Genomic DNA, 25,454 nt, shown 5'->3' with positions numbered 1-25,454 from the left:
CACTGTACCAAAAAGAATTGGTCGACGTTCAACCATTTCAGGAGGTAGCATATGATCAAGAACCAATGGTACTAAAGGAAGAAGTCCAAGCTGCACTGAAGGCACTGATGAAAAACAAAGCTCCAGGAATCGATGGAATACCAATTGAGATGTTTTCAACAAACAGATGCAACCCTGGAAGTGCTCAGTCACCTATGCCAAGAAATTTGGAAGACAGCAACCTGACCAACTGACTGAAAGAGATCCATATTTGTGCCCATTCCAAAGAAAAGTGATCCAACAGTGTGGTGCAGTGAATTACTTAATATGGCCTTCTACCCATCGTCTTTGTAACTCCCACCAAATGAGGGGTTGGGACTACGCAAATAAGGTGCTTGTGGCCCACCAAGGGGATTGGATAGCTTGCTAATAATGTAAATAACGTGCATGACACCCTTGTGAGAGCGGGATGATGCAAATAAGGTGTATGGAACCCTAACGAGGGGATTGGCCTGTTGTGCCATCCTGCTAGGCTTAAAGGGAGACATGAGGAGAGAGAAAGAGGAACTGTAACACGGAAAACAGCATAAGACGGTGGCATGAGACGGCAGTGGGACTTGCCGTCTTGGAACTAAGAGGTGTAACATTTGCCCAAGAAGGTCCCCAGCAGGGCCCAGGGGCAGAGGGCAAGAAGAAGCTGTCCTGACTGAAGAACTGCGTCCTGATCTGTTTTTCTGTTACTTCCAAGTTGATTCCAATCCCGAGTTGTACTATATTACTCCCCTAATAAACCACTTAACTGTAGGTACGATTTGTGAGTTCCGTGAGATGTTGCAGGAAATTACCAAACCCAAAGACAGGAGAGAGAGTACTGAGGGGAAGGGGTGTAATTGATGTCAGAGGTGATGGAGTGGTACAGCAGTTTGGAAAAGTTGGACATTTGGGACATCTTTAACCTCTGCCTCATAGGAACCAGTGTTGTGCTGATCCTTATAAAAGGAATTATTCATTTAAACAGAGTGCAGAAATTATCAAACAATATCATTAATATAACAAGTAAAATTTTGCTGAAGATAATTAAAAAACATTTGCAGCAACATCAACAGGGAATTGCCAGAAATTCAATCTGGATTCAGAACAGGGCGTGGAATGAGGGATATCATTGCTGATGTCAGATGAATCTTGGCTGAAAGCAGAGAATACCAGAAATTGTCTACCTGTGTTTTATGGACTATGTAAAGGCATTTGACTGTGTGGATCATAACAAATTTTAGAATGGGAATTCCAGAACACTTAAATGTGCTGATGAGGAACCTGTACTTAGACCAAGAGGCAGTTGTTCAAACAGAACAAGGGGATACTGCGTGGTTTAAAATCAAGAGAGGTTGTATCCTATCACCATACTTATTTAAAGTGTATGTTGAGCAAATTATCTGAGATTTTGGACTATATGAAGAAGAATGTGGCATGAGGATTAGAGGAAGACTCATTAACAACCTGTGATATGCAGATGACACAACCTTGCTTGCTGAAAGTGAAGAGGACTTGAAGCACTTACTAATGAAGATCGAAGACTACAGCCTTCAGTATGGATTATACCTCCACATAAAGAAAACAAAAATCTTCACAACTAGGCCAATAAGCAATATCATGATAAACGGAGAAAATATTGAAATTGTCAAGGATTTCATTTGACTTGGATCCACAATTGACCCATGGAAGCAGCAGTCAAGAAATCAGATGTGTACTGCATTGGGCGAATCTGCTGCAAAAGACCTCTTTACACCATTAAAAAGCAAAGATGTCACTTTGAGGATTAAGGTGCACCTGACTCAAGCCATGGTATTTTCAATCGCCTCATATGCATACAAAAGCTGGCCAATAAATAAAGGAAGACCAAAGAAGAATTGATGGCTTTGAATTACGGTAGTGGCAAAGAATATTGTATATACCGTGGACTGCTAGAAGAACAAACAAATCTGTCTTGGAAAAAGTACAGCCCAAATACTCATGGTACAAGGATTGTGAGACTTCATCTTGTGTACCTTGGACATGTTATTAGGAAGGATCAGTCTCTGGAGAAGGACATCATGCTTGGTAAGGTGGACGGTCAGTGAAAAAGAAGAAGACCCAAAATGAGATGGATTGACACAGTGGCTCCAACAATGGGCTCAAACAGCAACAATTGTGAGGATGGCGCAGGATCGGGTAGTGTTTCGTTCTGGTGTACAAAGGGTCGATACGAGTGGGAATCGACTCAACGGCACTTAACAGCAACAACAATATTTTGCATAGTGAAATCTGCTTCATAGTATAACTTCTGTTATAGCAGCACTAGCTAACAGAGACAGACAGATAACTAAGATATGTAAATCCCTTAGTTATCTAGTACTGCTGTAACAGAAATACCAAAGTGGGTGGCTTTAACAAACAAATTTATTTTCCCAGTCTAGGAAGCTATAAGTCTGAATTCAGGGTGGCAGCTCTAGGGGAAGGCTTTCTCTATCAGCTCTGGAGGAAGGTCCTTGTCTTTTTTCACCTCTTCTCCTCGGTGGTTTTCATGTGACTTGGCATCTCTCTTCCCCCATCTCTGCTTCTTTTGCTTCCTTGTTTAATCTCTTTTATTTCTCAAAAAAGATTGGCTTGGCTGCCTGATCTTTGACAAAGGCCCAAAGTCCATAAAATGGAGAAAAGACAGTCTTTTTAGCAAATGGTGCTGGCAAAACTGGATGTCCATCTGTAAAAAAAATGAAACAGGACCCATACCTCACACCATACACAAAAAACAAATTCAAAATCGATCAAAGACCTAAATATCAAACCAAAAACTACAAAGATCATGGAAGAAAAAAAGAGAATCAATACTAGGGGCCCTGATATACGGCATAAATAGGATACAAACCATAACTAATAATACACAAGCACCAGAAGATAAACTAGATAACTGGGAGCTTCTGAAAATTAAAAATTGCTCATCAAAAGACTTCACCAAGAGAGTAAAAAAGAGAACCTATAGACTGGGAAAAAATTTTGGCTATGATATGTCAGACAAAGGCCTAATCCCTAAAGTCTATAGGAAAATCCAATACCTCTACAACAAAAAGACAAATAATCCAATTTAACAACGGGCAAGGATATGAACAGACACTTCACCAAAGAAGACATTCGGGCAGCTAACAGACATATGAGGAAATCCTCAGAATCACTAGCAATTATGCAAATCAAAACTACAATTAGATACCCTCTCATCCCAACATTACTGGCACTAATCACAAAAACAGAAAATAACAAATATTGGAGAGGTTGCAGGGAGATTAGAACTCTGATGTACTGCTTAAAAAGCTAGAAATAGAAGTACCATACCATCCAGCAATCACACTCTTAGAAATATATCCTACAGAAATAAGACCATAACACAAATAAACATATGCATACCCATGTTCACAATAGTAAAAAGATGGAAACAACCTAAGTGCTCATCAACAGATGAATGGATAAACAAACTAGGGTACATACACAACGGAACACTATGCAACTACAAAGAACAATGATGAATCTTCAAAGCACCTCACAATGTGGATGAATCTGGAGGGCATTATGCTGAGTGAAATAAGTCAATCACAAAAGGACAAACACTGTATGAGACTACTGTTATAAAATCTCAAGAAAAGGTTTACAGATAAAAAGAAACAATCTTTGATGGTTACGAGGGAGAGGAAGGATGGGGAGGGAAAACACTAATGAGATAGTAGATAAGTGGTAACTTTGGTGAAGGGTAAGACAGTACACAATACTGGGGAAGTCAGCACAACCTGACCAAGGCAAAGTCAGAGAAGCTTCACAGACACATCCAAACTCCCTGAGGGACCGAATTTCTGGGGTGAGGGCTGGGGACCATGGCATCAGAGGGCATCTAGCTCAATTGGCCTAACAGTTTATAAAGAAAATGTTCAACATCCGACTGTGGTGAGTAGCATCTGGGGACTTAAAAGCCTGCGAGTGGCCATCTAAGATACATCTACTGGTCTCATCCCTGCTGGAGCAAAGGAGAATGAAGAAAACAAAAGACACAAGGGAAAGGTTAATCCAAAAGACTAACGGCCCACAATTACCACAACCTCCACCAGACTGAGCCCACAACAACTAGATGGGGCCCGGCTACCACCACCAACTGCTCTGACAGGGATCACAATAGAGGGTCCCAATCAGAGAGGGAGAAATATGTAGAACAAAATTCAAATTCACACACAAAAAAGATCAGACTTGCTAGTCTGACAGAGACTGGGAAAACCCCAAGAGTATGGCCCTGGGACACCTTTTTAATGCAGTACTGAAGCCACTCTTCGGCCAAAGATTAGACAGGTCTATGGAGTAAACAATAACACACGTGAGTTCATAGTTCGATCATGTATATGAGACTAAGTAGGCACACCAGCCAAAAAGCAAGAATGAGAGGGCAGGAAGGGGCAGTGAAACTGGATGAATAGAAACCGGGAACTCAGGGAGGAGAAGGGAAGAGGGCTGACACATTACGGGGTTGGCAACCAATGTCACGAAACAATTTGTGTATTAAATGTTTAAGGAGAAATGAAATTGCTCTGTGAATTTTCATCTAAAGCAAAATAAAAATAAATAAACAAAAACACATCACTATGTCTTGATCCTCCACAAAGCAAAGTGTTTATGGTATAAAGGTAAGTGAAAAAGACTACCACATTGTATATATATATATGCATGTTCAAAATTACATTTAGAAAAAAAAAAAAGATGCATAAGAAAGTTTAAGTGGTGGTAAACATCAAAATGCAAAACTTTTTCACTTTGTTTTCAAATGCCATGTAATATGGTTATAATACCTAAATATGAAAAAACTATTTTAAAAAGCTTCTCCCAAGACCCAGGAGTAAATCTCCCCTTCCAAGTGATATCATTTGAGGTGCCCTGAGGACACGAAGGTCACGTGGGGGACGGTGGAAAATTCCTGTTTGTCTTTTTTTACCCAAAGATGAATGGAGATTTTTAGTCTTATTTCCCTAGTGACTTTCCAGTTCTTGGAAAGATAAGAGAGCTCCTGACATTAACTCCAAACAGATGATTGGAGTCTCTGTTGCTGTCTTCCCCTTCCTCTCCCTGCTCTCCCAAACAATCCAAATACAGCTAAAGGCAAAGATTTGGAAGAGCAGAGGAAGGGCAGTTGGGGCTGAGGATGCTTGTGTGACATCAGGCTTGAGGGCACTTCCAGAGGCCAAGTATCATCTATGATCAGCTCAAATCGCTGTAGGAGTGTTATCTCTAACCACGTGCTGGTATCGCCAAATTCCACTAAAACCTTACTGAAGGTCCTGGAGTGTTTCTCATAATGCGAATTTTCATATTCAGACTTGAAAATCACTGCTTATTTAAGTAGTCTAGGAGGTTAGGCTAGAAGAAATAAATATTTTTAAATTTTAGTGTCATTTCTCTAATGAGAAATGGAAGGCATTAATTAAAAAGGGAGAGCTATGCACACAGTCCTCTTCTTTCAGGTCCCTGGCCTGAGACATATTCTCCCTCTCTGGTTCCCAGTGCCAACTGACAGGTGCCAGGAAGCATCACTCACCACCACCACACCCTCCATCTGTGTGGAAAGGCCTCCCAGGGGATGGTCACTCCTTGTGTTAGCTCCATTACCACCCCAAAATGAAATGTCAGAGATCCGGGGGAGATACGTCTATTAAAGTAGTCTAGGGAACCATTTTCCTTCTCCTGGTCACTGCTTCTCAGACAAAAATTAAGATCAGAAATGGAAAAAAAAAAATTACTACACTTAATAACATCTTATGCCATTTTTATGCAAGATGTAAAGTCAATGTAAGAAACACTTATTGTGTGCCAACTGTAGTATGAAACCAGGGGCTCCGTGAACATGCCAGACACTGTGCTGGATGCTGGGAATACAACAGACATGGTCCCTGCCTTTTTTGAAGTTCCAGCCCAGTGAGGAGTACAGATGAGTGAAGAGGCAATGATACAAACTAAAAGAGATCCTCTGAAGCACTTGGTACAGTAAGCCAATAGCATGTATTAGTAAGTGGCAGCAGGGCGCTGAAAGCCAGAGCCAGGCTCGTGGAGTGTGCAGAACTAAAAAAGGCTGGAGCACAAACCACTGGGGGAGATGAAGCTGGTGAGTTAGGCAGGAGGGGGCAGACTGCAAAAGGCCTTTCAGGCCCAGTTGAAGCTCGGTGGGCTTTATCCTGGGAATAGGAGCAAGAGGTAGTACAGGAAGTTGCTTTCTGCAGAGCTATCAGTTGGCCTGGGTCTCATTCCCCAGGATGGGGAACAGTGAAGCTTCACAGCAACTAAGTCTGTGTAAAGTAATTCTTCCTCTTCATGTCTATTGATCAGTTACACTTCTCAAGACGTAGTTTGCCACCATCTGATTTGGAAAGCCCCACTATGCAGAGTTTCCTATGGGTCCATCTTGGGGCTAGTTGGCCTTCGAGGTGTCCTGCCAACACTTGGTTGCTTCTGGCTCAGGCACTGAACTCTGGTCCAGTCGCTTACAGCCGGGCATAATAATAATGAGAACAATAGCAACAATGGCTTTGGTAGAGACTGCTAGTTTTCCCAATATTGGTTCTCTGATTTTTTTAATCTTAATAAGCCCTGGTGGCACAGTGGTTAAGAGCTACAGCTGCTAACCAAAAGGTCGGCAGTTCAAATCCACCAGCCACTCCTTGGAAACCCTATGGGACAGTTCCACTCTGTCCTACAGGGTCACTATGAATTGGAATCGACCCGATGGCAACGGGTTTAATAAACCGTCAATTTTTAGCAGGACACGTGACCACTGAAAAAAGATCTCAATTCCCAGCCTCCCTTGAAACTAGATAGACGATGGACAGTGTTCTGGCCAATAGAACACAGATGGAAGTCATTTTTCCCAAATTCCATGGAGGATTCCTAAAGGGAGGAGTGTGCACTTCCTCCTTCCTGCTATTTGAATCCAAATATGATGGAGATGGATTATCCAACTGGAAAGGTAAGTGTGGTGCTTTACGTGATAGTCAACCATAGGGTGGGAGCACTTTACTGAGGGTGGAAGAACAAGTTAGAAACATATTACCTCCCTAATGATCTTGGAAGCTCCACATCAGACCTGGTGGATTATCTCAGATTTTGTTTACGTGAGAATTAAATTCACTTCTCTCTTGTTTAAACCACTGTTATTTTGGGTTTTCTGCTTGAGTGAGAACACAGAGGTAATGCAACTGAACCAAATTCAATCTGACGTGGACAGTAATTAACATATATGGAGGGTGTACTGGATGTCAGACACTGATGGTGCCTTCCCATAACCCCTATTCCAGAACGTGATGACAGTACAAGCACCTGCAATTCACTAATTCAAGGCCTGGGGAGCAGGTTTCAGCCAATGGGAGCATTAGTGGTTAAATTCCCTGGGTTAGTTAGACTCCAAAATATATTCTCTTTTCATTATATAATTCAATCCAAATACGTTCTCTAACTCTCAACGTTTAAATGTTCTCAACATTTCTTCCATTAAAAGCAACCCCAGCCACAGTTTCTCAGGAAGTTAAACATGGAATTACCAAATGACCCAGCAGTTTCACTCCTGAGTACCCAAAAGAATTGAAAGCAGAGACTCAAACAGATAATTATACACCAATATTCATTACAGCATTATTTACAACAGCCAAAAGGTAGAAACTATTCAAGTATCCATCAACAGGTAAACAGATAAACAAATGTGGTACATCCATACAATGAAATGTTATTTAGCAAAAAAAAGGAATGAAATTCTAATATACGTTACAACATGGATGAACCTTGAAATAAGGGAGATGAGCCAGACACAAAAGGACAAATATTGTATGATCCCAATTACATGAAATATCTAGAATAGATGAATGCATACAGACAGAAAGTAAACTAGTGGTTAACATGGTCTTGTGGGAGGGGGAAACAAGGAGTTATTGCTTAATGAGTATAGAGTTTCTGTTGGGGGTGATGAAAAAGTTTTTGGAACAAATAGTGGTGATAGTCACACAACATGGTGAGCATGATTAATGCCACTTGGTTGTACATTTGAAAATGGTTAAAATGGCCAACTTTTTGTTATGTATATCCCACCACAACTGAAGAAAAAAAATTAAAAACCACCTTGCTTCAACCTGTCATCTCCCCCAGTACTATCTCTACTTTCCTTTATAGCCAAACTTCTGCAATGACATGTCTGCATTTACTTTTTCTGTTTCCTATTCACTCCAAAGGGCTTCTATTCCCAGCATTCCTCTAAGACTGGACTCCTAGAGATCACCTAGCACCTACATGTCAATGATGGCAGTGGACACTTCAAGACCTCCTCTTACTGTCCTCAGTGGAATGGATATTGTGACCACACCCTTGGTTTTGAATACTTCTTTCCTTTTACCTCTGTGATCCTTCCTGAGTCTATTATTCAGGCTCTTTTCCTCCCCTTGGAGCAACTCTCTGGTCGCTCTCCTAGGTCTTCGGGTCTTTCTCCTTGGATGATCTCACCCAGTCCCATGCTTTGATGGCTATCTAAATGCCGATGACTCCAAATCTCTTATGTCCAGCCCAGATTTCTCTTCTGAGTTTCAACATCTATGTCTAACTTCCTTCTAGACATGCATTCTGTCTGTCCTACAGATACTCGAACCTCAGCATAGTATCACCCTTAGACCCAAGCTACCTGGGCCCTGCTCCCAACCTCATGCCTCAGGAGGCCCTGCACTTTGGCGTGTCTTCCTTGAAATTTCCTAAGTCCTCCTACAGAACCTGGATCCAGCCGAGGCTGGCATGCAATTTATTCCCATGGGGTGGACATGAAGCCCTGCAGACCAATGGGATCGATCCTGCTGGCCACAGCAATATTTCTTTTGCAGGATCACACGTGATCGGGCTACCAAAATAGCACTCACACACTAATTTTTGATGACCCTCACTCATGTTGGACACAGGTTGAGTTCAGGGTTCTGGATGACCAATGATCTACTTTGACCCTTGGACTTAGGCTATATATGTGGACCCTGGTGTTGACTCTCCTCCCCACCTCAACCATCTGTATTTCAACTGTGGTGCTGCCTCTGGTTCCACACCTGAGCATGGGGAACAACTCTACGGGTTCTAAAGGCACCGAGAGCCATCACCCCACCTGCTCCACAGGCTCTGCACATCTGCCAGACTGTCTCTGGGGGTGGCTATAACAATCTCCTCTGATGGTTTTTGAGACTATTGTTCCATAACCCAGCAGACACTTCCCATTGATATCCTCACCTGCCTTCAATTGATGTAGCAACCTCGTGCTCTTCCAAGTCAGTAATAGCTATGCTGGACAAGGGATGGTGTGTGAGGGGTCTCCAGAGAAACAGAACCTATAGGAGAAAGAGATTTATTTATTTGTTTTAAGGAATTGGATCACACAGTTGAGGGGGCTGGCAAGTACTAAATCTGAACAGCAGGCTGGCAGGCTAGAAACTCAGGCAGGATTTTTATGTTACTTCTTGAAGCAAAATTCCTTCTCTCTGGGAAACCTCAGTTTTTGCTCGTAAGGCCTTCAACTGATTGGATGAAGCCCACCCACATTATTGAGTGCAATCTCCCTTACTTAAAGCCAACTGATTATAAATGTTAATCACATCTACAAAATACCTTCACAGCAACATCTAGACTAGTGTTTGACCAAGCCAGTAGGCACCGCAGTCTAGCCAAGTTTACACACATAATTAGCTGTTACAGGTAGAGATATTCCTTGTACAGATGGGATCACTCTTCTTGCTCTACACACAGGCCTTTCATCTATCCACCCCGCTAGTTGTGGCGTGTAGAAACCCACATCATCAAAAGTGGTCACATTCTAGGAGTGCAATGATCATGTCCTAAAGAACTTAAGAGAATATATGATTGGAACATCTGTTGTTTTATGTGTTATGTTATAAAATTGCAAATAGTAACTTTAACACCATCAGAAAGCAAAGTATCCTTAACGTTTTCCTACAAAGCTCTGAAAAAGACTTGCATTTGTGGTCTTCATCAATGAAATACTGGAACAACCTTTGAGAGAGTCATTGGAGGCTGGGATTTACAGCACAATGCAGCATCACAAGTAACGAGGTGCCAGCACTAAGTAAATGGTATTAGGGAACTGCAGAGGCAAGATGATCTATATTGTTTCAATACAAACAGGCTCCAAAAAGCCATGGCATTGTGAATGATGACAATGCTGCTATCTTTTTCCTCGCAGGGGAAGATATGAAATTGTCCAGGAATGCCACATTTGACCGTAAAGAACATGAAGCAATCATGCCTGGACCTGAACAGGAAGAGATGATGCCTGGAAACGACAAAGAACTTCACATCCTCTAACTGGAAAATTAAAAAAAAATACAGTCTGAAAATGCTCCATACTGTATGATTTCAACGATATGACATTCTGGAAAAAGCAAAATTATGGAGACAGCAAAAAGATGAATGGTTGCCAGGGGCTTGGGGGAAAATGGGAGGGATGAATAGGTAGAGCACAGGAGATTTTAAGGGCAGTGAAGTTATTCTGCATGAGGTTGTAATGATGAATATACAACATTATGCATTTGTCAAATCCAAGAGGGCAGTACAATACTGTTGTAAAAATGGCATGGGGGTGGAGTCTGACCTCTTCTCTCTTCACGAGAAGGAAGGAGGATCAAGATCAACAGCCCAAGGTTGATTCCTATGAGGCGGAGGTCAAACGTGCCAGCTCTTTCTGTCATCTTTACCAATTCTGACACCCAGCATTCCTCTCAAGGCACTCTCTGCTTCTTCGCTGGGTTTGATAATTCATTGCAACGGACACACAGAACTCACAGACAATACTCACAATTGTGGGATTTTTAAGGAAGTAACAGGTTACAATTCAGGTTCAGGAACAGTCAAGACACAGTTCTTCCATCAGGACAGCCTCTTTTCAGCTGTGCTCAGAGACACACCTCTCACTGACCCTGACCTCTGCCCAAAGGCACTTAGCTTTCTTGCTCCATGGGCTGGGAAGCCCGCCATGCTGTCTCTTGCTGCCAGGTCTCTGCCACTGGGTCTCACTGTCTTCAGGGTTACAGCTTGTTCACTCTCTCTCGGTCTCCTGGTTCCAGGAGCTTCTTAGAGCAGGGATCCCAGGCCCGAAGGATGTGCTCTCCGCTCCTGTTTGTTCTTCCTTGGTGGTGGTGGGATTCTTTCTTTCCTGCCTCTGGGGTGGCTCATTTCAAGCCCAGTGGAATGGCAAAACTGACCACTCCCTTTGGTGGGCCACAATTACTCTATCACACAGTCCTGCACAATCATTTGGGTAGGAATTATAAGACCATGGCTAGAAAGGTCATACAAAAGAGATCCATTGCACTGCAACTGGGAACAGTGAATTGCTTTTACATGGCCTTTCTAGCCATAATCTCTTACCTCCACAAACTGATTGGCTGGGGCTCTGCAAATAAGGTGTGCAAAATTCTTGCAGGGGTCGGACAGATACTATGCAAATAAGGTGACTATGGTCTACCAAGGGGATTGGTCCATTCTGCCAACCTGATAGGCTTAAAAAAGCCAATCCCACAGAGGTTGAGGGGGACCTCACTACCATCAAGAAGAAAAGCTGGGAGCTGAGCACATCCTTTGGACCTGGGATCCCTGTGCTGAGAAAATTCTAGACTCAGTACACAGAGACAGCTATAACACACAAGACAGCATAAGATGGCACAAGACAGCATGAGCAGTGAGAACCAGAAACCAGAATGAGATAGCTGTGGTGGGCTTCCTAGCCCATGGAGCAAGATGGCTGCAGGGGGATCATTGATCCATTGAGCAAGAGATGAGTGCCTTCAGGCAGGAGGCTTCTTGGCAGAGTGGGGTGACTCCAGGCACTTATTAGTGGAGCTAAAGAGCTATAATATTTGCCAGAACAGGGCAGATGCTGAGAGAGAGGTGGGCACGGCCAAGAGCAAGGCCTCCCTGCCTACAGACATGGCAGAGAAGTTGTCCTTATTGATGAACTGTATCCTGTCTCCTGACTTGTTCCTGTTACTTTCAAGTTGACCCTGATCCCGAGTTGTAGCCTGTTACTTCCCTAATAAACCCCATAATTGTGAGTATGCTCTATAAGTTCTGTGTAGTCACTGCAATAAATTATTGAATCCAACAGAAAAGTAGAGAGTGCCATGGCAGGAATGTCTAGAGTCAGAATTGGTAGAAAAGGTTGGAAACTGAAGGTATGTCTGACCTCCACCTCATAGGAATCACCTTTGGGCCACCTTGGGCTGATCTTGACTATCCTCCTCCCTCTTGAAGTTAGACGAGGTCTGACACCATCACATTACAAACACGAAAAATGAACCCTAATGTAAACAATGGACTTTAGTTAATAATTACATGTCAATATAAACCGAAAACCAAACTCAGTGCTGTCAAGTAGATTCTGACTCATTAGCGACCCTATAGAACAGAGTAGAACTGCCCCACAGAGTTTCCAAGGAGCGCCTGGCAGATTTGAACTGCCGACCCTTTGGTTAGCAGCTGTAGCACTTAACCACTACGTCACCAGGGTTTCCAAGTATCAATATAGGTTAGTAAATTATAACAAATGTGACACACTAATGTAAGATGTTAATAGAAGAAATTATGTGTAGGGCATGAGAGGGAGTATGGTGGAACTCTAATTTCTGCACGATTTTTCTGTAAACCTAAAACTACTCTGTTGTTATCCATAAGGTTTTCAACAGATTAGTTTTAGGTTTTCAGAAAACTGTGCAGAAATTACACAGTTCCCATATACTGTGGACTGCGAGAAGAATGAACCAATCAGTTGCAGAAGAAATACAGCCAGAATGCTCCTTAGAAACAAGGTGGTAAGATTTCAGCTCATTCTTTTGGACTCATAATTAGGAAAGACCAATTGCTAGAAAAAGACATCATGGCTGGTGTCTTAGGCTGGGTTCTTTACAGAAGCAAAACCAGTGAAGCGTATATATATGGAGAAAGACATATCAAGGAAATGACTCACACGATTGAAGAGGCTGGAAAGTCCCAAATCCATGGGTCAGGCAGGCTTCTCCTGACTCACATAACTGCAGGGCTGGCTGATGAACCCAAGATTGGCAGGTCAAACAGCAGGCCTCTGGTTCACAGGCTGTGGAGGCCAGTGAATCCCAAGATCAGCAGGTAAGACAGCAAGCCACTGGTTCACAGGCTGCAGAGGCTGACAAATCCCAAGATTGGCAGATAAGCTGCTGGCTCAAGTCCCATGAACTGGAAGTCAAGTGACAAACCAGATGCAGGATCCAGAGCAAGCAAAAGCCCACAAGCTTTGCCAGAAAGTCCACATATATTGGATGCAGGCCACATCCCCAAGAAAACTCCCTTTCAACTGACTGGCTGCTCCTAGCAGATCTCATCATGGAAGTGATTACATTATATCAGATCTCATTATGGAGGTGATTACATCATTACATAGCTGCCAACCTATAACATAACTGCCAAACCACTGAGATTCATGGCCCAGCCAAGCTGACACATGATCTTAACTATCACAGCTGGTAAAGTAGAGCATCAGTGAAAACGAAGAAAACTCTTAATGAGATGGATTCACAACAGCTACAACAATGGACTCACACATAACAATGGTCATGAAGATGACACAAGATCAGGCAATGCTTTGTTCTGTAATACACAAGGTCACTGCCTTAGTTATCTGGTGCTGCTATAACAGAAATACCACAAAAGCATGGCTTTAACAAACAGAAATTTATCTCTCACAGTCTGGGAGGCTAAGTCCAAATTTAGGGCACTAGCTCCAGGGGAATGCTGTCTCTCTCTTTCAGTTCTGGGAGAAGGTCCTTGTCATCACTCTTCCCCTGGTCTAGGAGCTTCTCAGCCCAGGGACCCCAGGTCCAAAGACATGCTCTCTCCTGGCTCTTGTTTTTTCATGGTATGAGGTCCCTCTCCTCTCTGCTCAATTCTCGCTTTTATATCTCAAAAGAGATTGACCCAAGATACAACCAAATCCAGTAGATTGAGTCCCAAATCATTAACATAACTGCTTCTAATCCTGCAGCATTAACATCATAGAGGTTAGGATTTACAACACATATTTCGAGGATAATCACATCATGTCACAAAATGGTGGACAACCACACAATACTTGGCCTAGCCAAGCTGACATGCATTTTTGGGGGACACAATTCAATCCATGACATTCCACTCTTTGATCTCAAAAAATTAATGTCCTTGCCACATGTAAAACACATTGATCCCATTATGTCATCCCAAGAGTCTTAAATCAATGCCAAGCCCAAAATCTCATCTTCTGCATAATTTCTTTTCATCTGTGAAAACTAGAATACAAGTTATCTGCTTCCAAAGTACAATGGTGCAACAGCCACAAGCTAAATATTTCCATTATAAACGGGAGAAATTGGAGGGGAAGAAGGGATAACAGGCATCAAGCAAGTCAGAAGAACACATTACATTAGCTCTCAAGGCTTGAAAATAATCTCTGTTCTCTGAGACCATTTAGGCAATGGCCCTGCCCTCCAGACTCTGGGTGTTGGCCACGCTCCCCGGATTCTGGGTAGAGGCCTCTCAGCCCTGGGCTTCAGCTCAGCCTTCCAAGCCCACTGGAATTGGCAACTCTGCTCCCTTGCATTTGGGTGGTCCCATTCTCCTAGTCTTCTGAGTGGCAACTCCACCCCATCAGCCCCGACAGGCTCTGTTCTACTGTCCCTTGGGCATGGCAGCCCTGGCCCCTTGGATTTGGGCAGCAGATCTGGCCCCATCTCCCTGGCACTCGTGAAAGGCAGCCCCACACTCTAGTACCAAGTTAGTGAACATCTGACTCTTTGAAACCTGGGAGGCTGTGGGAGGCCCCACCTTTTGAAACCCCAGAAGCCATGCCTCCACCTGTTGAGACGGAAGCAGCAATGCTTCCTGTTTCCCTTGTCTCTTCAGCTTCTGCTTCCTGGTTCCTTGGCCTCTTGGGCTGATCGAGCGTCTGTCCTGCTCGGGCAAGTGTTCCAAAGCGCTTTAACTCCACCAATAAGTGCCCAGAGGAGGCCCACTCCACCAGGAAGCCTCCTGCCCAAAGGCTCTTGCTCTCTTGCTCCGTGGGTCGGCTCCTGTGCCACCTAGCACCAGTCTCCTGGTTCTGCTGCTGCCATTTCTCTGCTGCTGCTTCTCACCGTCTGCACTGTCTCTGGTGTGACAGCTCTCCTCACTTCCTTCTGCATCTTCACCAGAAATGTCTTTGATGTCCTTAATTCCACCAGCAGTTTCTTCAAGGCAATCTAGGCTTTTACTATTAGGCACTTTAAAACTCTTCCAGCCTCTACCTATCACTCAATTCCAAAAAACCTTCCACATAGTAGGTATCTGTTAGTGCAGCACTTCATTCTCCTGGTGCCAAATTCTGTCTTAGCTATCTACTGCTGCTATAACAGAAATACCACAAATGCATGGCTTTAACAAACAGAAATTTATTTTCTCACAGTCTAGGAGTCTAGAAGTCCAAATTCAGGTTGCTAGCTCCAAGGGAATGCTTTTTCTCTCTGTCGGTTCTGGGGGAGGTTCCTTGTCACCAATCTTCACCTGGTCTAGGAGTTTCGCAGCACAGGGACCCCACGTCCAATGACGCGCTCTCTCCCAGCTCTTATTTCTTGGTATGAGGTCCCTCCCCTCTCTACGAGATTCTTGCTTTTATATCTCAGACTGACTCAAGATACAACCTATTCCTGTAGCTTATGTCCTGTTCATTGACATAACTGCCTCTAAATCTGCCTCTTCAACATCATAGAGGTTAGGATTTACAATGCATAGGATAATCAAATCAGATCACACAATGGTGGACAGCCACACAGTAATCGTAACCTAGCCAAGTTGGCACACATTTTGGGGGGACACAATTCAATCCATGACAGACACCGAGTCAGAGCCCACTCGATGACAACTAGCAACAACAAAGGTACTCTAAAAAACAAAGTGTATTGTTATGGAAAAAAAAAAAAACCTCTTTTCACCCAGTAATAAAATTTTCATCAATACATCATTATACCTCACATGGCCTAGTGAATTTTGTAACATATTTTTTAATTAAATTATTTATATATTTACCTAGATTCTGAATGCCTCAGGGCCAGCCCTGCCTCTGTCCAAACTGAACTCTTGACCTTCTACCACACACCTGCCTTCCTTTGGTGCCAGTCTCCCAGTTGCTGACCTTAACCAGTTTCTCAAGCCAGAAATCTAACATTCTCCCTTCAACTACCCTCCCTCTGTCACCACCCCCTGCCTTATATCTAATCCAACTCCAAGCAAAAAAAACCTAAACACGTTGTTGTCGAGTCAGTTCTGACTCATGATGACCCCATGTGTTATAGAGGAGAACTGCTCCATAGGTTTTCATGGCTGTAATCTTCATGAAAGCAGGTTGCCAGGCCTTTCTTCTCTGGCACTGTTGGGTGGGTTCGAAACACCAACCTTTGGCTTAATAATTGAGCACAAACTGTTTGCACCACGTAGGCACCCTAATCCAACTCCAAACCCTGTGAATCCCACCTGCTATGTATCTTTCTCTTCTTTCGTCTCTCTGCATCTCACCACTACCATCCCCATCCAGACTTCTTTTGCCTCTTTGCCTAGACCACTACAATAACATCTTAACTGTCTCCCTCCATCCTCTCCTGATCCCTGCTAACCCATTCTCCATTCTGCAGCCAGAGTGCCCCTTCAAAAATGTAAATATCACAACATCACTCCCTGGATTAAGAAGCATTCCTTCTCATTGCCCAAGTGTGAACTCTAAACTTCTTAATGTGGCATGGAAGAGAAAGTTACAGCAAGAAACACTGTTCTGTGTTTGGGTTCCAGGGGAAACTTTCAGAAATTTTTTCATTTTTTAAAACTATAATGGAATGACTCTTTGAATACCATAATCATAAATTCATATTTTTGTCTTTGAATATAATGTACCTTTGGGAAACAGTAAACTCACCAATGCCTCATTTACTTCAACTTATACAAATTCTGAACCATCATTACATTTCACAGATACCATTGTAATTTATTTAAATAATGTTGTCATGGATTAAATTATGTCCCCCCAAAAATGTGTGTATCAACTTGGTTAGGCCATGATTCCCAGTATTGTGTGGTTGTCCTCCGTTTTGTGATTGTAATTTTATGTTGAGAGGATTAGGGTGGGATTGTAACACCACCCTTACTCAGGTCACCTCCCTGATCCAAGGTAAAGGGAGTTTCCCTGGGATATGGCCTGTACCACCTTTTATCTGAAGAGATAAAAGGAAAGGGAAGCAAGCAGAGAGTTGGGGACCTCATATCAACAAGAAAGCAGCACCAGGAGCAGAGCACATCCTTTGGACCTGGGGTCCCTGTGCCTGAGAAACTCCTTGACCAGGGGAAGATTGACAAGAAAGACCTCCCTCCAGAGCCGACAGAGAGAGCATGCCTTCCCATGGAGCCAATCCCCTGAATTTGGACTTGTAACCTACTACACTGTGAGAGGATAAATTTCTCTTTCTTAAAGCCATCCACTTGTGGTATTTCTGTTATAGCAGTTTCTGTTACAGCAGTACTAGATAACAAAAATAAACATGTTGTAAGCATTTGAAACAATTAAATCATATAATAAAAGATATTTATAAGTTTTTTCTTTTTAAAATTTTTATTGTGCTTTAAGTGAAAGTTTATAAATCAAGTCAGTCTCTCATACAAAAATTTGTATGCACCTTGCTATATACTCCTCATTGCTCTCTCCCTAATGAGACAGCACACTCCTTCTCTCTACCCTTTATTTTCACATCCATTCAGCTAGCATCTGTCTCCCTCTGCCTTCTCATCTCATCTCCCCTCCAGACAGGAGCTGCCCACATAGTCTCATGTGTCTACTTGATCCAAGAAGCTCACTCCTCACCAGTTGGCTTTGGGAATGGCTCCTGTCTTGGGCTAACAGACGGTCTGGGGACCATGACCTCTGGGGTCCTTCTGGTCTCAGTCAGACCACTAAGTCTGGTCTCTTTATGAGGATTTGAGGTCTGCATCCCACTGTTCTCCTACTCTCTCAGGGATTCTCTGTTATGTTCCCTGTCAGGGCAGTCATGGTTGTAGCTGGGCACCATCTAGTTCTTCTGGTCTCAGGCTGATGTAGTCTCTGGTTTATGTGGCCCTTTCTGTCTTTTGGGCTCATAATTACCTTGTGTCTTTGGTGTTCTTCATTCTCCTTTCCTCCAGGTGGGTTGAGACCAATTGATTCATCTTAGATGACCACTTGCTAGCGTTTAAGACCCCAGGTGCCACTCTCCAAAGTGGGATGCAGAATGCTTTCTTCATAGATTTTATTATGCCAATTGACCTAGATGTCCTCTGAAACCATGGTCCCCAAACCCTCACCCCTGCTACACTGGCCTTTGAAGCGTTTGGGTTAATCAGGAAACTTCTTTGCTTTTGGTTTAATCCAGTTGTGCTCACCTCTCCTGTATTGTGTGTTGTCTTTCCCTTCACCTAAAATAGTTCTTGTCTATAATCTAATTAGCGAATACCCCTGTCCCTCCCTCCCCACTCTTGTAACCATCAAAGAATATTTTCTTCTCTGTTTAAACTATTTCTGAGTTCTTATGATAGTGGTCTCATACAATATTTATCCTTTTCCAACTGACTAATTTCACTCAGCATAATGCCTTCCAGATTCCTCCAAGTTATGAAATGTTTCACAGAGCCATCATTGTTCTTTATTGATGCATACCCAGTGCTGTCATATAGTATAAGATATTTACAAATTTATTAGCTCTAGGAGAATTCTCAGTTTCTTTCCCTTGGATGCCAAAATGTTGAGAGCAGTGAGAGTAGCCAAAGAAAAAATGCATTCACTTTGAGACTTGGCACTTAGCTTTTTGGTTTTCCAAATCTAGTTAGCAAGTCCTTTGCTAATTAAAAGCTGACTTCAGTTCTTCAAAGAAAAATTTATTTATCTGATCTCCTATTTTCTTTCTAAAGGAGGCCTTGCATATTTTCTTCTTTCACCATCACTCAAAAGGCCCAGTGTGCTGGCTCCTGCCTGCCTCACCAGACTTCTCCAGGGCAAATCCACTTTCATACTAAATTCCAGCCACAGGTAGCTTTTCAAAAATTTCTCAAAAGTGCACATTCTCTTTCACATCTAGGTCTTCACAGAGTACGTTTTCCTTTCTCCTTCTCTCTCTGTTTTGGTTAACATTTTATTTTTTGTTGGAAATATGCACAACAAAACATACACCAATTCAACAATTTCTACATGTACAATTCAGGGACATTGAAGTTGTGCAACCATTCTCCCTGTCCTTTTCCAAATTATCCCTCCATCATTAACATAAACTCACTGCCCCCTAAGTTTCTTATTTAACCTTTCCAGTTGCTGTTGTCAAATTGATCCCATAGAGATAATTCCTCAAAAGAGCACAGTGCTCTAGGCAGACATTCTTTACTAATTAAGCTAAACTTCTTTCTTTTTAAGTTATGAGATATTTCAAGTAGAAAACAACACAGAATAACAATAATGAAACTTAGAGACTCACCACTTCCTTTATCAAACACTAACACTTTGCCCTGTTTGATTCCTATCTTTTTAATACTTCTTTTTAATCGTGGTAGATAACCAGATAAGAAAAACTTGCCATTTCAACAATCTCCACAAGTACAGTTCAGTACATTAGATAAATTCATCATTTTGTTCAACTATCACCATGAATTGTTCCCAGGTATTTCTATCACCCTTAACAGAGGCTCAGTGTTTTAGTTATTTAGTGCTGCTATAACAGAAATATAGGTTTCCCCCACTATCCAAAAGTAGAGCATTCCTATGAAAACTTTTGTAAGCTGAAAAGGTGTAAAGCAAAAAAGAAATTACCATCAATTTATTTGGGAAAATTTGTGAGCACTCCCAGACTCAAAAAATAACCTACCAAATCATACCAAATAACACAAAAAACCTAAATAACACTGAAATACAGTAAAAGCAGGAATGATGTTGTAAAAATGGCATGCAGGATGTCTGACCTCTTCTAACTTTACAAGGGGTAAGGAGAATCAAGATCAACAGCCCAGACATCTGGCCAACATGGCGCCATAGACAGAAGCACCACACCGTTCCTCCACAGCAAAGACTCAAAAAACTAAGTAAAACAAAGACAAACATCATTCCTGGAACTCAAAGTGTCAAACGAAGAGATAAAGAACTCAGCCAAACACCAAATGGAATAAGAAACTGACAGAGGACTGAGAGCAAGGAGAGATACTTGCCGAGGTTCCTTATCAGCTAACGCAGCACAGATTCACCATCTTAGACTCCTGTCAGAGATCAGCTGACAGAGCATAGGAAAGCAGCTTCACAGAGCTCCCAGCAGAAGACAGAACACTCGATAACCAGCAATTCACTCTTTCCCACCCCCCATCCTTTTCCTGCTGCTCTACCTCCAAGCTTCCTGGCTGGATGCAGGGGCTCGGGCCAGCTGGGAAGTGCAGCATCTGTGCCACTTGGATTCGCCCCACCCACGTCACAGATCAGTGGACAGGGAGTACCAGGAAAGCAGCTTCATGAAGTTACCAGCAGGAGACAAAGCACCCACTCCCTTTGCATTCTTTTCTTTTCTTTTTTTTTTTGGGTGTGTTTTTTTTTTTTCCTTTGTTTATTTTTGGCTCCTGTTTTTCTCTCCTCTTTCCCATACCCATACTACCTCCATACATCATGACCTCCTCCTTCTTTCCTGCCTACCTGCACTGTACACTGAACATCACAACTCCAAGCAGCATGGGCACAGCCTATCGGAACCTGCCAGGCACTGATTCTTGGCCCACCCTGTCAGCCCCATTATGTGCCACAAACAAACCATCACAGCCCCTCCCCTTCAGCTGGACCTGCCCTGCTGCACCATAGCTGAGTAACTCACCCCGCCCATTGAACAAGGAGGTGAAAATAATCACGACTACAGACAAGCAAACAAAGAACGCACAGCCGCCTGCTCAGACACAACCAAATAAACAAAAAATCAGGATGAAATGAAAAAATTTACGATCAAAAAATGAAGAAAATAACTACTGAATGTCCCAAACACAGCAGACAATATCAAAACACGTAAAAAAGCAGGACAGGATGGTTCCAGTAGGCATCCAAAATAAAACATCAGGTGACTTTCCAGTAGAAGAAAAGGCACTAGAACTACTTGACAGAGAATTCAAATCTCTAATATTCAGAGATATCCAACAGTTGAAGCAAAAAGCAGACAAAACGAGGAAAAAATAGACAAATTTATGGAAAAGACAGACAAATTCATGGAAAATATGGACCAAAAAAAAAAAAAAGGAAGAATTCAGGAAAATAATACAGGAACAAAATGCCAAAATAAATTCACAACTAGAAATCATACAAAAACAACAACTAGAAATCCAAAAGATAAACAACAAAATTTCAGAAATGGACAGTGTCATAGAAGGACTGAGGAGCAGGTTTGAAATGATGGAAGACAGGATCAGTGAAATTGAAGACAAACACTTGGCTACAACTCTATTTGAGGAAAAATCAGAAAAAAGAATGAAGAAAAAGGAGAAAACCCTGAGAATTATCTGGGATACAATCAAAAGCAAAAATTTGTGAGTGATCAGGGTTCCAGAACAGGGAGAGAAAATGGAAAACACACAGAGGATCATTGAAGAATTGCTGACAGACAATTTCCCTAATATAGTGAATGATGAAAAGCTGACCATCCAAGAAGCTCGACGAACCCCTATAGGATAGGCCCCAAAAGAAAAACACCAAGGCATATCATAATCACACTCGCCAAAACCAAAGACAAAGAAAGAAGTCCTGAGAGCCGCTAAAGAAAAACAAAAAGTCACATACAGAGGAGAAACAAAAGACTAGACTCTGAATGTTTGGCAGAAACCATGCAGGCAAGAAGACAACGGGATGATATACATAAAACCTTGAAAGAAAAACATTGCCAACCATGAATAATACATCCTGCAAAACTTTTGCTTAAATATAATGGTGAAATTAGGACATTTCCAGATAACGGAAATTAATGGACTGTGTAAAAACTAAACCAAACCTACCAGAATTATTAAAGGGAGTCCTTCAATCTGAGAACAAACAACATCACACCACAGCCTGAATCTAGGACGCAAGACTGTACCAGCCAGATACCAACATAGGAAATGAACTCTCAAGGACTATCCAAAACCAAAAGAATTGCAAAAGGGAACCAGAGAGATTAATCTGTAAATGACAACAACGTCAGAACAATAAAAGAGGGAATAAACGGTGTAGGTATATAGATTTTTAAAGGAGAGGAAAGCAAGGTGATATCAAGTAATAATAGACCGGTTCAAACCTAGGAAGATAAGGGTAAATTTCAAGGTAACCACAAAAAAAGTTAATAAACCTACTCATCAAAATAAAGAAGAAAACATAAAGTCTCAATAAAAACAAAACCTATAAAAACAAAAGAAATCCACAAACAAATGGAACTCAGCACAGGAGAGTAAGAGGAACAAAAAAAAATTGGCCCCATTAAAAAAAAGCACTACAAAATGACAGCAATAAATTCACACCTATCAATAATTACACTGAATGTAAATGACCTAATGCACCCATAAAGAGACACAGCATGACAGAATGGATTAAAAAAAAAAAAAAAAGGACCCATCAATATGCTAGCTATAAGAGACATATCTTAGAAACAAAGATGTAAATTTATTAAAAATCAAAGGATGAAAAAAATATATCAAGCAAATAACTATCAAGAAAGAGCAGAAATAGCAATACTAATCTCAGATAAAATAGACTTTAAAACATAATCCACCATAAAAGACAAAGAAGGGCACTATATAATGACTAAAGGGACAATCAATCATGAAGACTCAACTATGATAAACATCTACGCACCCAATGACAGGGCTCCAAAATACATAAAACAAACTCTTTTAAGAGCACTGAAAAGAGAAAATGACAGTTCCACAATAATATTAAAAAATAGCTTAGGCAACTTCAACACACCACTCTCGGTAAAAGACAGAACAGCTAGAAGGAAGCTCAACAAAGATACAGAAGAGCTAAAAGCATACAATCATCCAATTTGACTTCACAGACATATATAGAACACTCCACTCAACAGCTGCAAAGTACATATTCGTTTCCAACACACATCTAACGCTCTCCAGAATAGACCACATCTTAGACCACAGAGCAACCCTCAACAAAATCCAAAAGATTGAGATAATACAAAGTATCTCCTCTGACCACAATGCCATCAAAGTAGAAACTAACAACAGGAAGAGTAAGGAAAAAAAGCAATTATATGGAAATTGAACAACACCCTGCTTAAAAACCACTTGGTAATAGAAGAAATCATAGATGGAATCAACAAATTCCTAGAATCAAACAAGAATGAAAACACATCATACCAAACCTTTGGGGCCCAACAAAGGTAGTCCTCAGAGGTCAATTTATAGCACTAGATTCACACATCAAAAAAGAAGGGAGAAAATCAAAACATTAGCTACACAACTTGAAGAAACAGAGAACAGTAAAAGAAGCCCACAGCCACCAGAAGAAAGGAAATAATAAAAATCAGAGAAGAAATAAATGAAATAGAGAATAGAAAAACAATAGAAAGAATAAACAAAACCAAAAGTTGGTTCATTGAAAGGATCAACAAAATCGACAAACCACTGGCCAAACTGACAAAAGAAAAACAGGAGAGGATACAAATAACCCAAAAAAGAAATGAAATGGGGGACATTACAACAGACCCAACTGAAATAAAAAGGATCATAACAGAGTATTATGAAAAATTATACTCCTACAAATTTGAAAATACAGAGGAAATAGACAAATTTCTAGAAACACACTACTTACCCAAACTAACACAAAATGATGTTGAAAATGTGAACAGACCCATAACAAGAGAAGAGATTGAAAAGGTAAAAAAAAAAAAAAAACTCCCAACAAAAAAATTCCTGGCCCAGATGGCTTTACTGGAGAATTCTACCATTCAAAGAAAAGCTTACACCAGTACTACTCAAACTATTTCAGAATATAGAAAAGGAAGCGATACTTCTGAATTCATTCTATGAAGCCAGCATAACCCTGAAACCAAAACCAGGCAAAGACATCACAGAAAAAGAAAATTACAGATCAATATCTCTCATGAATATAGATGCAAAAACTCTCAACAAAATTCTAGCCAAAAGAATTCAGTGGCATATTAAAAAAATAATACACTATGACCAACTAGGATTCATACCAGGTTTGCAAGGATGGCTCAACATTAGAAAATCAAGCAACATAATCCACAACATAAATAAAAAGAATCACATGATCATCTCAACCAACGCAGAAAAGACAGTCAACAAAGTTCAATACCTATTCCTGATAAAAACTCTCAATAAAATAGGTATAGAAGTAAAATTTCTCAACATTATAAAGGGGATATATGCAAAACCAACAGCCAACATCATTCTTAATGGAGAGAGGATGAAAACATTCCTCTTGAGAACAGGAACAAGAGAAGAATGCCCTTTATCACCATTCCTATTTAACATTGTGTTGGAAGTCCTAGCTACAGCAATAAGGCAAGAAACAGAAATAAAGTGCATCAATGGTAATGATGACATTAAGCTGTACTTATTTGTGGATGATATGATACTATACATAGAAAACCCAAAAGACTGCATGAGAAAACTACTGGAACTAATAGATTCAGCAGATTAGCAGGATACAAGATAAACACAAAAATCAGTTAGATTCCTATACACCAATAAAGAGAACAATGAAAAGGAAATCAGGAAAACAATACCACTTATAATAGCCCCTAAAAAAAATAAAATTCTTGGGAGTAAATCTAACCAGGAATATAAAAGACCTATACAAAGAAAACTACAAAACACTACTGCAACAAACCAAAGAGATCTACATAAATGGAAAAACATACAATGCTCATGGATAGGTAGACTCAACAGTGTGAAAATGACAATTCCACCCAAAGCGATTTACAAATACAATGCAATCCCGGTCCAAATACCAACAACATTCTTTAAAAAGATGAAAAAAACTTATCATTAACTTTATGTGGAAAGGGAAGAAGCCCTGGATAAGTAAAGCACTATTGAAGAACAATAAAGTCCTAGGACTCACAGTACCTGACCTCAGAACCTACTATACAGCTACAGTAGTCAAAACACCCTGGTACTGGTACAATGACAGATACATTGACCAGTGGAACAGAACTGAAAACTCAGATGGAAAATCCATCAAACAGTGGTCACCTGATCTTCAACAACAGCCCAGAGTCCATCAAATGGGGGAAAAGACAGTCTTTTTAACAAAGGGTGCTGGCAAAACTGGATGTCCATCTGAAAAAAAAAGAAAAACAGGACCCATACATCACATCATA

General features: G+C 41.4%; 1 long non-coding RNA gene across 1 annotated transcript; it reads right to left on the bottom strand.

The window, feature by feature from the left end:
* Positions 1 to 2,698: 2,698 nt before the first annotated feature.
* LOC126070819 (uncharacterized) lies at positions 2,699 to 23,945 on the bottom strand. The gene is made up of 3 exons (XR_007516322.1): positions 23,918 to 23,945; positions 9,280 to 9,377; positions 2,699 to 2,716 (listed from the first exon to the last, which is right to left on the bottom strand). It is a non-coding gene; the product is annotated as an uncharacterized LOC126070819 (long non-coding RNA).
* Positions 23,946 to 25,454: the final 1,509 nt, after the last annotated feature.

Source organism: Elephas maximus, chromosome 1, assembly GCF_024166365.1.
Source record: "Elephas maximus indicus isolate mEleMax1 chromosome 1, mEleMax1 primary haplotype, whole genome shotgun sequence".
In the NCBI taxonomy this organism is placed as follows: domain Eukaryota; kingdom Metazoa; phylum Chordata; class Mammalia; order Proboscidea; family Elephantidae; genus Elephas; species Elephas maximus.
The sequence above is the reverse complement of the archived record's forward strand: the minus strand, read 5'-3'. Positions and strand labels throughout refer to the sequence as shown.